This window comes from Vombatus ursinus, unplaced genomic scaffold (genome assembly GCF_900497805.2).
Source record: "Vombatus ursinus unplaced genomic scaffold, bare-nosed wombat genome assembly UNPS02014847.1, whole genome shotgun sequence".
Classification (NCBI taxonomy): domain Eukaryota; kingdom Metazoa; phylum Chordata; class Mammalia; order Diprotodontia; family Vombatidae; genus Vombatus; species Vombatus ursinus.
The window spans coordinates 18,534,468-18,548,968 of NW_020954625.1; the positions used below are offsets into that span (position 1 = coordinate 18,534,468).

The 14,501-nt window shown below is 36.0% G+C and overlaps 1 pseudogene; it reads left to right on the forward strand.

Annotated features, from left to right (window-relative positions):
* Nucleotides 1–1,088: 1,088 nt before the first annotated feature.
* Nucleotides 1,089–6,471, forward strand: LOC114026907 (annotated as a pseudogene).
* The last annotated feature ends 8,030 nt before the right edge of the window (nt 6,472–14,501 follow it).

Sequence of the window (14,501 nt, forward strand, 5' to 3'; positions counted from 1 at the left end):
AATGGAAGATGGTGGTGCACTTGACACAAATAGTGAGCTTTGGAAGACGGTTGGATTTGTTGACAAGCATAGCGAGTTTTGTTGTGCACTTATTGATTTTGAGATAACTATCAGACCGGCAGAGCTAGAACTTTGGACATATACTAGGAATGAATAGCCATATCTGAGAGTCATCTGTGCAGATGATAATTAAATCTTTGAAGTTGATGATGTCCCTAAAAGAAAGAGGAAAGGGAGAATAATAGGACTAATTCTTGAGGTAAAAACACGAAATATGATTATGCAAGGGAGTGAAAAGAACCAGTCAGATAGATAGGAAAATCAGGAGACCAGTGTCACAAAAACCCTGAAAGGGAAGAGTTTTAAGGAAAGACTGGATTATTCATTTTTTTAAAAAAATAAGGGCAATACACACACACATACATACACACACATACATATATACACACATTTCTTTCCCAACGTTTGCTTGGAAAGGGAAAATAATTTTATTCATTGAAAACCTAAAATTAATTTTAAAAGGAAATTGTAGCTAAAATAGAAATTCAAAAAATGAAATAAATGAGAAAAGTGAATAGAAGTAATGTGAACAGACTGATTTTTGTAAGAATTTAGTTGCGAAAAGGAAAAGCGATATAGAGAAATATGTTGAAGAAAGTGAGGCGTCTAATAAAAAGGATGAAGGACACAGGTTTGTTTTTAGGCAAGGGGAAAGGAAACAGGGCAATGGGTAGTGATAAGTGTGTGTGTGTGTGTGCGTGTATGAAGAGAGAGAGGGAGGGAGGGAGGGAGGGAGGGAGGGAGGATTATGAAAATCCATAATAAATGGGACCAAGTGTCTATATTATTGCTCTTCAAATCATTGCACATGTTTATACCCTTGTCTAGAGTCATCTGTGGTTGAAGCATTTTATAACAGAAAACTGATGTTAGAAGAATTTTCATTTCATAGGTGAAGAAATTTAGTAGAAGGGTGTGAACTAGAAATCAAGAGTTTTGGTTTTCAGGATCATAGTCTTTCCACAATGTCTCAAAGCTACCATGCGGTCCTTTAGTAATGACCAGCAGATAGGCAGATGATGGATAACATGGCTCCACACTATGCTTCCTATCAGTCCATTGCTTACAGGTGACATTCTTACAACTAATAAGACTTCAGAATGAATACCTCAATTTTTATCTGTTGTGTAATTAAAACAAAAGATTTTGAAACACCAAATTACAGTCCTGATTAAGATAAATTTATTAGAAAATTTATATGTGAACATATTCTAGGCTTCATTGTACTTCAACAGGGTCATCTCACATCAATGAACTGATCTGGCTCCCCACTAACAAAACACCAAATACCCAAGTTATTGAAGGAGAGCTCATTCCATATGACATTTCCATTTCATAGCTTCTGTAATTAGAAGAGATATTAGAGATCACTTTAATCACTTAGAGATCCAAACCCTCTCCCTATCACACCACTAAGGGTAGGAAACCGGAGCATCAATCAATTAATGAGCATTTATTAAGCCACTACTATAAACCAGGAATTGCTTTAGGAGAAGGTAATGAACTTGTCTAAAATTTAGCAGGTAGCAAGAAGCAGAGCTGGGACTCAGGATCCAGGTCTCTTGATTCGAATTCTAGAGCCCTTTCCATGGCCCAAGACCTCAAACACAAAAGTTTCCAAATATTTCCCCTTTCACACAACTGTCTCTAAGTTATTCCCTCTGCTTGAGTTGTTGACAATTTATTTAGCATTCAAATCTCCTACCAGATGGAATTTCAATAGTCTGTTAATTAAAATAAGAGAATCTTTAAAAAGTAACTCACAATGGAGAACATGAGAAAAATACTTTTTGAGTAGCTGATTGTTAATAGATAGCAACATATATTTTTAATATCTCTAGTGTAAGCCTCATTAAGATTACTGTCAGGCAGCTGAATTTCATATCCAATTGCAACATAATGTACAATCACTTCTTTTTCTAATTCTACACAGTTCTTTACAGCACCATCATTCCTATTTTATTGCAAATGTTAAGCAGGACAAGAATGCAGAATGCATACCAGTGAATTTCAAAGCCATTCTACTGTGTACATTTATTTGCAATAATAATTCATTTTACATGGACTTAGTATATATTATGAGAGCCATTTCCCAGAATGATAATTCTGTTGGTGTATAAAATGAAATTATGTTTTAGTTTAAATTGTGATGCAACAAGTATTAAGGGAGAGAGCCTGATTTGATTAGCATCAAGTGCATTTACATATTATCTCAAGGGAAACTAGTTATAAAAATTACCCATTTTAATAAAGTTATACATACTTAGAAGGATCTTGGATCTAATTCATGAAAGGACAAAAGTCAACTCCTCCATGAGTCTTACCCTATGCAATTCTTCACCAAATCTTTCCATAAGGCCTTCTTTGAGGATCTACCTATTGTGCTGAAGGCCTTGCTCTGCTTTATTATATTTCTCTGGGGTTTCAATACTACAGAGGCAGGTGGGGTATATTGGAAAGAGAAGTAGCCTTGAGGCAAAGGAAAAGAGGTATCATTATTGGCTGTGTCACCCTCCATAAGTCATTTCAACTTTCTGCCTCTTAGGCAGTACTCCAAAACTTTAAGTTGTAGGGACAGTGTTGAACGGCATTGATGAAATCAATTCATCACCAGGGTGAGGGGCAGAGAGGAGGATCACCTTTAAGAATGAAATCTCAGATCTAGCCACACACTGAAAGTGTATACATTATACCTTACCCTCAACACACAAACAGCCTACTACCTTCTTGATTCTTTCATACCCCTTGTTTCCTACAAATTATCATTGGCAACCTTCACCCACTTAGCATTTTTCTAAACATTCCTCTTTAGGTTACCTATGCTATTGATTATTCAGAGATTCTTGAGTTCTCTGACTGTAATCATTTGGAATCCCCGAAAGAATGTGATTTTAAGATTTGTGTGGTAGGGTGTCATACTTAGCTTGATATGGTTCTTTGCACTGCTTTAGACATCAGAGAATATCCAATTGAATCCAGATTTTGCCCTCTATTACTTTTCTGATGGTGAGGACATTATTTACCCTCTCTGGGCTACAGTTTTATCATCAGTAAAATGGGATTTTTTTGATCACACAGTCACAAAGGTCCCTTCCAGTTCTAAATCTATGACACTATGACGCTTTATTTTTCCTGACTCCATCTGCAATAAGAATCTCAATTTAGACGTAAATAATTTCCTATGGTGGTATGTCAATTGTAAAGTTCTCAGGGAAAGATCCCAGATTAATAGTAACTGCAGTGAAATTAGTAATTTGTAGATAGTCTAACAAATATGTGACCTTAGAGTCCTCATAGCTCTTTTCTTCCACCAGTCACAGATTTAGAATACAGTTGATTTTGTTTGAAATATATTGTGCTTGACATAAATGAAGATTTACAGTTTTCCTTTTGTCTAGTTTTCTTAAAAATATATTTAAGCTGAAGGGGAAGTGGATTAATATTTCACCTGCATAAATTCTTTGAAAAGTACTATTAATTATTTTCATTTATTTTAACCTTCAGTAATTTTTATAAATGCAGGGCAACCAATTTTTCATTGGGTTATTAATGACATAGTATTTGAAAAATATCTACAACTTTCTTTCAAACACATTTTAAATTTCATCCAGGATTCAAAATAATTTTTTAAAAAATCAATTTATTTTTTATATGTTTTTAGTGGTTGAACTGTATCTTTGGCACACAAAAAGAGTGAAAACATGCACACAGATGTTTCCCTAAGGTTGACAATTTGCTACATGGTTGGAACTTTTTTTTTATCAAGGTGTTTTCTACCTCCACCAATATATATTTGTATCTGTCCATACCCTAGGGCAGGTATGGGGATTTGTTCTGTAAAACTTGGACTCATTCAAAGGGGCCTAGAGGTTCCCCATCCCTGCCCTAGAGTATGGAGTACTTGATTTTCTGTGAGCAAAAATAATTTGTCACTGCAAATTTAGATGAGCCAGTTATCAAATGGCAGATTCTGTCACCTGTCCAGTATTGTACACAATGATAATGAGGTTGACACACATATTGCCAGAACTAGTTCAGTGTTTAGGATGCTCCAAAGGAAAGTGTAGGAGAGAACAGATATGAGACTGACTATCAAACGGAAGGTCAACAGAACTGTTGTGCTGACCTCATTGTTGTATGCCTGTGAGACCTGGACAGTATACCAGCACCAAGCCAGGAAATTGAATCTCTTCCATTTGAATTGTCTTTGGAAGATTCTGAAGATCATCTGGCAGGATGAGGTGCCAGACACCAACATCCTTTCTCAAACGAAACCTCCACACATTCAAACTCTACTTCAAAAAGCACAACTCAGATGGGCTGGCCACGTTGTTCAAATGCAAAATATACACTTGCCAAAAAAACTATTTTATGGAGAACTCACAAGGCAAGCATTGACATGGTGGTCAAATAAAGGAATACAAGGACACTCTCAAGGTCTCTCTTAAGAACTTTGGAATTGATTGCGTGACATAGGAAACACTGGAACAGCACTGCTCAGCATGGTGTGCCCACATCAGAGAAGGTGCCGTGTTGAACAAACACAAATAGCCTACTACCTTCTTGATTATTTCATACCCCTTGTTTCCTACAAATTATCATTGGCAACCTTCACCCACTTAGCATTTTTCTGAACATTCCCCTTTAGGTTACCTACGCTTTTGATTATTCAGAGATGCTTGAGTTCTCTGACTGTAATCATTTGGAATCCCTGAAAGAATGTGATTTTAAGATTTGTGTGGTAGCTCAAAATTGGATTACTATACACCTCAAAATTGAAGTAGCTCAAAAGAACTGGAGATGCACAAATTTAGAGAAGCCACCCCTAATGTTCACATGGACTATTTATGCCTGACCTGTGGTAGAACATTCTGAGCTCATATAGCCACAGTCGTTCACACTGTAATTTGACTCTATCATAGTAATGTCATTTTAGTCCTCTTTGAAAATGAAGGACAACAACTAATTTCAATATTTTATCATCCTTGTTGAATTTGCAATAATTTGTGTCTGTTATACAGGATTCACTAGGAATTATTGGATCACATTGAGGGTCAACTCTAGACTATGAAGAAACATCCAAAGAAAACCTCAGTAGATAAACATGCCATGTAAATGAGACCGATAGAGATGATGAAAATGGAGTAGTCAAAAGAGAAAAAAAAGGTGAAAGTAGCTGAAGTTGAAACAAAAGCAACAGCAGAGAGGAGTGTGAGAAGGAGGAGGAAGAACAAGTGGTTAAATCAGCTGTCTTTGGCATCAGATAACCCAAGCTACATAATCACTTCAAAGAGACCGGAGCAAAAGTGTGGCATGTATGTGTGGCACAACGGAATACACTATTGTGCCTTCTGATCATTATGGACCTATCTCTGAGCTATGTAGAAGTTCAGAGTGTAGGTGACTAAGTCTGGTGTCCACAGGCCCAATGTAACAGGCATACACTTCAGAAGCAATGCTAGCACCTACTTTCTGCTCCTGAGAGGGGCTGTGGAGATAACATAGATCATGACAGCTCTTTCACTTACGTAGGTAGTCGGGCGATGATCTTTCTGGCAACACAAAAGGACTGCTAAGCAGTTCTGTAATCATAAACTCACCAACATGAACAGAGTTCTGACTTTGAACTGCAATACTCCTATCCAGGATCAGAGTGGAGCCGAAGCCAGGAACTGGTTAGCTAGGATGCCTATCACAGTTGTGAGAACGTTGAGGGAGGGAAATGTAGCAATTATACCCCAGCTGAAGGGAATCAGTGTGATGGAATATATCAGGTAGAGAAATAGTGGCCTGAAATTTAGCTTCCTTGTGTGGTGTTATAGGAGGAATGATGATAAACCTGGCCCATGGACAAGGGAAGGGAAAGACAGGATAAAGAAATGTGGCTTAACAATAAAGGATCCTAAGGGATATTTGAAATCTATTTGAAATCTGTTACTAACAAAGGGAAAGAAAAAGAAAATAATAAGAACAATGATGAGCAATTGATATATCTGAGGAAAGGAAATGAAAAGAGGGAAAGTAAGTTAGCAGGGGGTCGGGAGGCCATTCTAGCCTTTCCTGGTAGAATGTCCAAGAATACTAAAGTAGAACCATACAAATTCACCTCCCAGCCAACGACTCACATAAAGAATGTTGAATCCAATGAAAAACTGTGGAATGAAGTATTAAGTGCACTGAAGGGTAGGCCAAAATTCCTGAATAAAATGGAAGAAAAATTCCTATGTATTTGCTGTCAAGAGGTATTATTTCAGACAATTACCACTGTGTGTCAGCATAATGCTTGCAAAGATTGTTTGGACCTGTCCTTACTAGACAATTTGTCCATATGATCTGGGTAAATCTTACACTAGTCAAGTGAATCAGCTACTGTAAACTATCCTCAGTCAACTGTTCCCCAAGCTACAGTAATGGGTTGGGATTCTGTCTATCAAGCACTTCTTTTATTACTTTGATAGTAAAATTTGGCAATGGGTTTCCAATAGGCTTAATTTAACCACAGAGCTTCACTGTTTCCTGAAAAGATTTGTCTTCCCCAATTTTTTTTTAAATTTTATAAACTTGAGGGACTTATTTTATATATGTTGTGGCTTTTTAAAAATGTTGGATACTGCATTCTGTTTTTTTTTTCAAATGTGTAGTTTTTCAGCACAAATTATCCTACTTTTGGTAAAGGCCTCTAACGAATCTGATATTGAGTTCTCAAAAGTTCCCTCACATGTAGAAAATGTCTTGGTTGCTAGAACAATCTTTGTAAAGTCTGTGTGTTTGGACTCAAAGGTAGAAAGAAGTACGTCCAACTCTTAGGCAGAAAAAAAAAAAAACAACTTTAATATTCAAATTTTCTGAGATGGTTCCTGGTGTTTTTGGACCTGTTGCTTAGATAGTTTATCTAGAAGTTGACTGAAGAAAAAAAATATTGCTTAACATATATTAAGCTCTTTTTTTCAAGTCATGCATTTAGCATGAAAAAACTCTCGGCCTTTATTTAACTAAGTGCTCAAGGCAGGAGAGAATTCTACCTCAGCTGGGTGCTTCTTTTAGTGAGGGAACTAGTTGTTCTGCCAGATGTTGTCTCTGAACCAGAATGCTGTTGTGGAACATACTAGAGTCATTCCTAAATGCCGTTGGTCTGTTTCAAAAAGACTAGGTTATTTTTTTTTTCTATTACTATTTATTTTTAACATTCTTTACTTTTTTAATTTTGAGTTCCAAATTTGCTGCCACCCTCCCACCCCTCTCCCACCCATCAAGGAAGCAAACAATATGATATCACTTATACATGTGAAATCATACAAAACATATTTCCATGTTAACTGTATAAAAAATAAAGAAAATGAAGTGGGGAAATTATACTACAATTTGTACTCAGAGTTATCAATTCTCTCTCTGGAGGTAGAAAATGATTTTTCATCAAGTGTCCTTTGGAATTCTCTTGGATCACTATATTGATCAGAGCAGTCAAGGCTTTCACAGTTGATCATTATTACAGTATTGCTGTTACTGGGCACCACGATCTCCAGGTTCTTCTCACTTCACTTTGCATCAGTTCATATGACTCTTGCCCTGCAGTCTCCAAATGCTAGCATTTTCCTTTATCTTGGAACTGTGACCAAAGCCTCTGCTCCCTTGTGACCAATCACAAGCAATCCTCTTCATCCTGGAACTATAACCAAGAACTGCTTATGGATAATAGAATTGCCAGCACCAGGGGCACCCAGTGGCAGCAAACAGTCCCCTGTAATCCTTTTCTGGCCAGTTGTCTGACACCTTTACCACCTCTGGGCTGAGGATCTCTTGAAGCTGCCTGTCGCTACTGCTACTTTCTCAGAAGCTCTCTGTGGTGTACCACTGGCATTCCTGCTGCTCCGTGCCTGAGCTTACACACCTCTGCTATGGACCTCCTAATTTGTCTTAGGCTAGAAAAAATGTCTCCCTCTGACCTTTTGTTGGCTCTGCCACTCCAAAATTTGATTTGAGGTGTTATTCTAAACTTGTTGGGAGGGGAATATTGGGAGACTTCAGCTGGGTGCTACAATATACTCTGCCTTGTTGACCCCACCTGCCACCTAGAAGGTGTTGTTTTTAGCACTGAAATGTTGAAATTTCCAGCCAGATCATATTTCTTCCTTTGAAAGTGGAACAATTAGCCAAATGTCATTAGAATCACATTGCAAACATTGAAATTTTTCTTTGCTGGAGTGCACTTTGGTAAGGTTACTTTACTTTATCATTGTTTTAAGTGCATTTCCATTTTAAAATGGAGAATTATAAGTGAGAAAGTTTTTCTTTCTTTTTTAAAGACACTTTTCCAAATGATTTTTCTCAGTTACTATACATAAACTAAGAAGGATAACTTGGTTTTAGATTTTTTTCCTTTTGAATAAGTTTTCAGTTTTTCTGACAGTACCAATATTTGCAGTTCAATACCTCAATGTAACAATAATATTTTAAATCATTTAAATGCAGACAGACTGCAATATTTTTAAAATATATTTGCCTTATGGTAGAATGTTAATGAGTAGGATAAAAACAATAAAATGTGTGGGCTTTTTCTAAAAAGTTCAGATATTTTTTGTACATGTGCAGATTTTCAGTTATCAAAATAAATGCTTTTAAAGATGAAAGAAATATTTCTTTTTTTGGATCTGTTTGTTTCTTTGCTTGTTTCTGTATTTCCATTAAAGCATAAAATTCTCTCCTTCCCCTATGGAAAGATGGTGCTGTTGTTCACCCTTCATTTTAGAAGACGACCAACGAAATCACAATATTGCAGTCAGGGTATGGTGTGGTTGACTGTGGCTGACAAGTCCAATGGAATATTGAATCACTAGGTGACAGAAACTAAGCAGCTAACTGCTGGAAAGGCATGGTGATATAGAACATAGGGACATAGAAGGTCCTGTTCCCTCATTTGAAACTTACAAAGACATTTTCTATCCAGTTTCAATGTGCTAACCACATGATGAAGAGATGGATTAATAAATGGTTGAAATGCTGAAATGCTGAAATGCGATGCATTCAACAGGCACTGACCTGGAAATTGAGTTTTGATTTATTTTTGTGGTTCCTGTCTGACTGTGATCAGGTCAGCAAGATGACACTGGAAGTCACTGGAAGAAGAGGAGAGGCTTTATGCCCTCCCCATCTGACATTATGATGCCTATATATACAAAGCTCTGTCCTTTTCATCCTTGAGTTTGTCCTTCCCTACTTTAGGTAGGGAGCATTGAAGATGGTTCTAGTGAGTTTAGAAGGGTCAGAATGGCAACATATCATGGGTCCTTGAGCTAGAGTCTCTCCCAGAAGACAAACTGTGAGGAGAGAAATTCTAAAAGACATGTGTGTACCAGAATGGATCAAAGCAAGCTAAAAGTGAGCTGCAGTGTTTCATCCATCAGATATAGTGCATTTAGAAAAGAACTTTTAGGGATGAAGAGTTACAAAAAGCCACATTGAATTTGAACCCACTGTACCCAGGAACCTAGGTGCTATAAACACCAAAGAGGAAAATGTATTCTCAGTTGTTGAGGAAAATCCTTCTTAACTACATTTCTTGCTATTTCTTTGAAGCAAATATCCCTTTGTAAAAGCTAATTGATAATAATTTGTTGGAAGATATTGGGGTTAGAATCACTGGAAACTGATATTAAGGTTAGTATTACAGAAAGAAGGTATATCTGATGGCAATGGAGGAAATCCCTCGTATCTCATTCAGTAATACTCCTAGAACTCTGAGGTGGTGGGGTTTAGAACATTGTTTGGTGATACAACTCTAGAAAATACAATGAACATTCACAGAGCTCCTATGTTGTACACATTATAGGAGAGACAAAGAGGGCCTATAGTTGAACATGCAAGCAAGAAGGAATCCAGTCAAAGACATCACTAAAAAATACTTATTTATATATTTTTTTCATTTGATACTCTCTACTGGGAGAGAACTGAGTACTTCCCAAGATAACCCACTGTAACTGGGAATAACTCTCTTTATTAGAAGGATTTTCCTTATATTGTGACGAAATCTGCCTCTAAAACTCTCATCCATTGCTTCTAGTTCAACTCTCTAGGGTCAGTCAAAATAAGTCAAGTTCCTCTTCTATGTGAAAATATTCAACAAAAAACTGAGAAGATATCAGATCACTTAGCTGAATAGATTGGTCATTTGAATCAGAAATCTGCATCCCTACAAAGGAAATAGACTTTTTTTTTTGTTGAGGCAATTCAGTTAAGTGACTTGTCCAGGGTTACACATCTAGTAAGTATCTGAGGCCAGATTTGAACTGAGGCCTATTCTGACTCCAGGGCCAATGCTCTACCGACTGAACCACCTAGGTACCCAAAAAGGAACAGATTTTTAGAAGGAAGAAGGGGAAAAGAGGGAGAGAAGGAAGGAAGCAAGGAAGGAAGGAAATAAAAAAGGAAGGGAGGAAGGAAAGAAGGAAAACAAATGAAAAGAACAAAGGAAGGAAGTGAGGAAGTAATAGAGAAAGGATGAATGAACAAGAAACATATAAAAGAACATAGGAAAAACATAAGAACTCAGTGATATATCTTAAATCCTTGACTTCACAGAAGTGTTAGCAAATGTTATTGGCCCAACTGATTTATCTTGGAAAATAATTTTATTTTAGGAAGAACATGGTCATAGGATTTTAGAGCTGGCAGGGACTTCAGAGATCACCTATTCCACAGATATTTATAATGTGTAAGAGAGAAAAGCCAAGCATATTTGAGATTTTATGCTTCTTTATCAATAATGCAAAGGCTTAGAAACTCATTGAAGAAATGTCATATAAGGAAATTTTGAAAGGAAGGTATGAATTTTGGTATTTGCTATAGAATCCAAGGGAAAACACCTGAGAATACAATCTTAAGACTCAAACAAGATATTATTTTCTTCTTACTGACTTTGTCATGAGAATAAATTACTTTTTGTCTTGCCTTTTAGCTTTTCTGAAATCTTCACAAGAACTAAACACTGAAACTTTGTTATGGTACTTTTTCTCTTAAAAATAAAATGTAAAAGTTTCTCTTATTTTTAATAATGCCTGTAATTAGAATTATAAGTAGAAAAGTATAATTTACAAGTGATATTATGATAATGAAGACAAAGGTGATTATTATATGATTCTAACTTTTTAACGACATAGCTAAAGTAACTATATATATATACATATATATATGTATATATATATATATATATATATGTATTCTGTAATAATCACATAAATGTTTAAAGAAAGGGACCTTGTTATTCACCTAAGCTGAACCTAGTCCTTGAATGGAGGAAAGACTCAGGCCTGGATATTTTTTTTCATTTTTTTTCTCTTGATTTTTCCAGGAAGGCTACACATAGGGAAGGGAAACAACCAAGACCCCTTCAATATGCAAAATTCAGAAAAGGTCAAGCTAATTCCAAATCCTAGAATGATTCAGTGGACACTGAAGGCATTAAAATTATTATACCTTACACTTATTACAGAGATAGAAACAAGGACAGCAAAAAGCTGAACAGAATTCGAGGCTTTTGACAAATCTTTCCAGAAGTACGTGGAAAGAAAAAAAGTTGCAAAATATATTAACCCTTTCTTGAAAGAGTTGTTTTGATTCCCTGGCTGATCTCCCCTCTCCATGAGAACACCTAAATAAACGAACTGCAAAGGTAGTATATGCCTTCAAACATATGGGACATTTCATGGCAATTCTATAAAGGAGTGTTGCCCTTTCAAGGAGATCCAGATTGTTGTAACTATGCTTATTGGTTGCTCATTGCTCTCTGAAAGAATGAAGGATGTTTCTAAACTCTTCGCTAACAATGCCTCATTATGGCTAAGCATTGTTAAATATAGGATTATGAGTTGCAGTAATTAAGCCTAGAATGGCTATAACATTATTTTATTGTGAATTCTGTACTCATTCAGTTAATACATTGGGCATTTTAGTTGTGATGAACAAGACCATTCAGCATCTATAACCATCATTCTGCACGACTAACATCTACTACGATAAAGAGTGATTCCTTCATCTTCCAGCTTTATTCATTATTTTGAAATTCTAGTGAGCAGTCTGTTACATATGCCTGAAATGATTGGGTTACATTTCAAAAATTGGGATTTCATATTTACTTTATTCAAATAAATTAGGAAAATGATTTCTTCCTTCTCCAGCTCATCTGTATCTCCTGAACAATTGAAATTGGCCAAATATTAGTTCTAAAATACATTTTGTATGTATGGACAGTATGCTATGGGTTTGTTTCCTGTTTATAATTGGAATCATTGTCATGATAAGCATCAAAGGCCCTTTTGTCTCTTTGCATTTTGAAAATTATATGTTGATACATCTGTAACTTCTCAATAAATAACAGTACCTTCAGATGTGGGGAGCGAGATTAAGCAAAGCAAATCATTTGGATGTTTATGAATGAAAGTAAATATAATATTCCATTCTTATATTTGGGTGCTTCTAAATAGAAATCCATAATGTCTTTATTAGCCTCATTCATCTGAAATGTCAATGATCATTCTTTTTGCCCTGAACTCTATTTTGTTTTGCTTTATTTTTGGTGTTCCCTTCTTTAACATTGATTTAATAATTATTCATATTTTCTCTTGCCTTTTGCTTCCTTCTATGTGTAATCAGTTCATATAAGTTTTCACATGTTTTGAGACTTCATATTCTTCTCAATTCCTATATGTGACATATTACAATAAATTACATAGCAAAGTTTTGTTTTAATCACAGTCATAGATTCTGTTTCTGATTTCTATATATTGCAAATAGTGCTTATACATATATTATAGTACATATGGAACCTTGTTTTCTTTTATTTGAACTCTTAGAGTTATAAATCCAGTAGTACAATCATTGAAGCAAAGGGTATGGATAGTTCAGACACTTTTACAGCATGATTCCAAAATGTTTTCCAGACTAGCTGTAAAAATGTGCACAGCTCCATCAATATTGGATTGTTTCAAGGTAGAAGTCAAATTAGAGTGCATCTAGATCAACAGTACCATTTTGTATGAACCAGAAATGCTGTTTCCAAAGGTCAAGAAGAAAGGACTATAAGCCCAGTTCTATTGATTCCAAGTCCAATGACCATCCCAAAATATCACATCATGCTCATCATCCATTGTCTCCCCAATGTTGACTTAACCAATATTTTATCATTATTGTTAATTTTTATTCTTCTAAGGCCATGGTCATTGGTAGGAGCAGACCTGTCTGTCTACATCCTGACTTTTCTCTTTAACATAGGGTTTTCCCCACTGTGTTAGTAGTCAAACTTGCAGCCATTCCAGGGACAAGATTTAGTCATCTACCATTTGGTTTTCACCTTTGCCACCTGCCTTCAAGTATTTATTTAACCTTCCTACCTTTAAGTGCCACTATCTTTTACTCCTGCCTTTTCAGAAAGAAAGTTTTGTCACTCAAAGATAAAATATCAACCCTTGCCATGAGTTTTGAACTTGATGAAGAATCTTGATTTGGGTGATTATGTGTCTCTGTTAATGTACTTTTATGAAATCACTGATGATCCTATGCTTTGACTCATCTCTCAAATGTTAACAATCCCTCATCTTCTTATTTCTTTCTATTATTCATGATTAGATGCAGCAGGTGGCAAAGTGGATAGAGCTCTTGATCTGGAGTCAGGAAGTCATGATTTTAAATCTGGTCTCAGACACTTATAATATATCTGAGACCAGATTTGAACTCAGAGCAAATCCTTTAACCTCTATTTACCTCAATTTCCTCCATTCTAAAATACAGATAATAGCTCCTTCCTCTCAGGGTTCTTGTGAGATAATATTTATTTTTAATAGTCTTTTCTTTTCCCAATTACATGTAAAGACACTTATTAAAATTGGCTTTTATTTGGCTAGGCAATAGGGTTAAGTGACTTGCCCAAGGTCACACAGCTAGTAAGTGTCAAGTGTTTGATCTGAGGCTGGATTTGAACTCAGGTCCTCCTGAATCCAGGGCCGGTGCTCTATCCATTGTGCCACCTAGCTGCTCCCCAAAAATAGTATGTTTCAATCTGCATTCGGACTCCCATCAGTTTTTTCTTTGTATGTGGATAGCATTTTCCATCATGAATCTTTTGGAATTGTCTTGGGTTGTTGTATTGCTGACAAGAGTTAATGTTGCTGATACTGTGTACAATGTTCTCTTGGTTCTGCATCAGTCCATGTAAGCCTTTCCAGGTTTTTCTAAAGTCTGCCCGCTCATCATTTCATATAGCACAATAGTATTCCATTACATTCATATACCACAACTTGTTCAGCCAGTCTCCAATTGATGGGCATCCCCTCAATTAGCAATGAGATAGTATTTATTTAACAAAAAAAGCACTTTGTAGAGTTCCTCACACATAATAAATGCTATGCAGATGCTTTAAAAAAAGGTTCTGAACTCCAGGGTGCAAATCTACT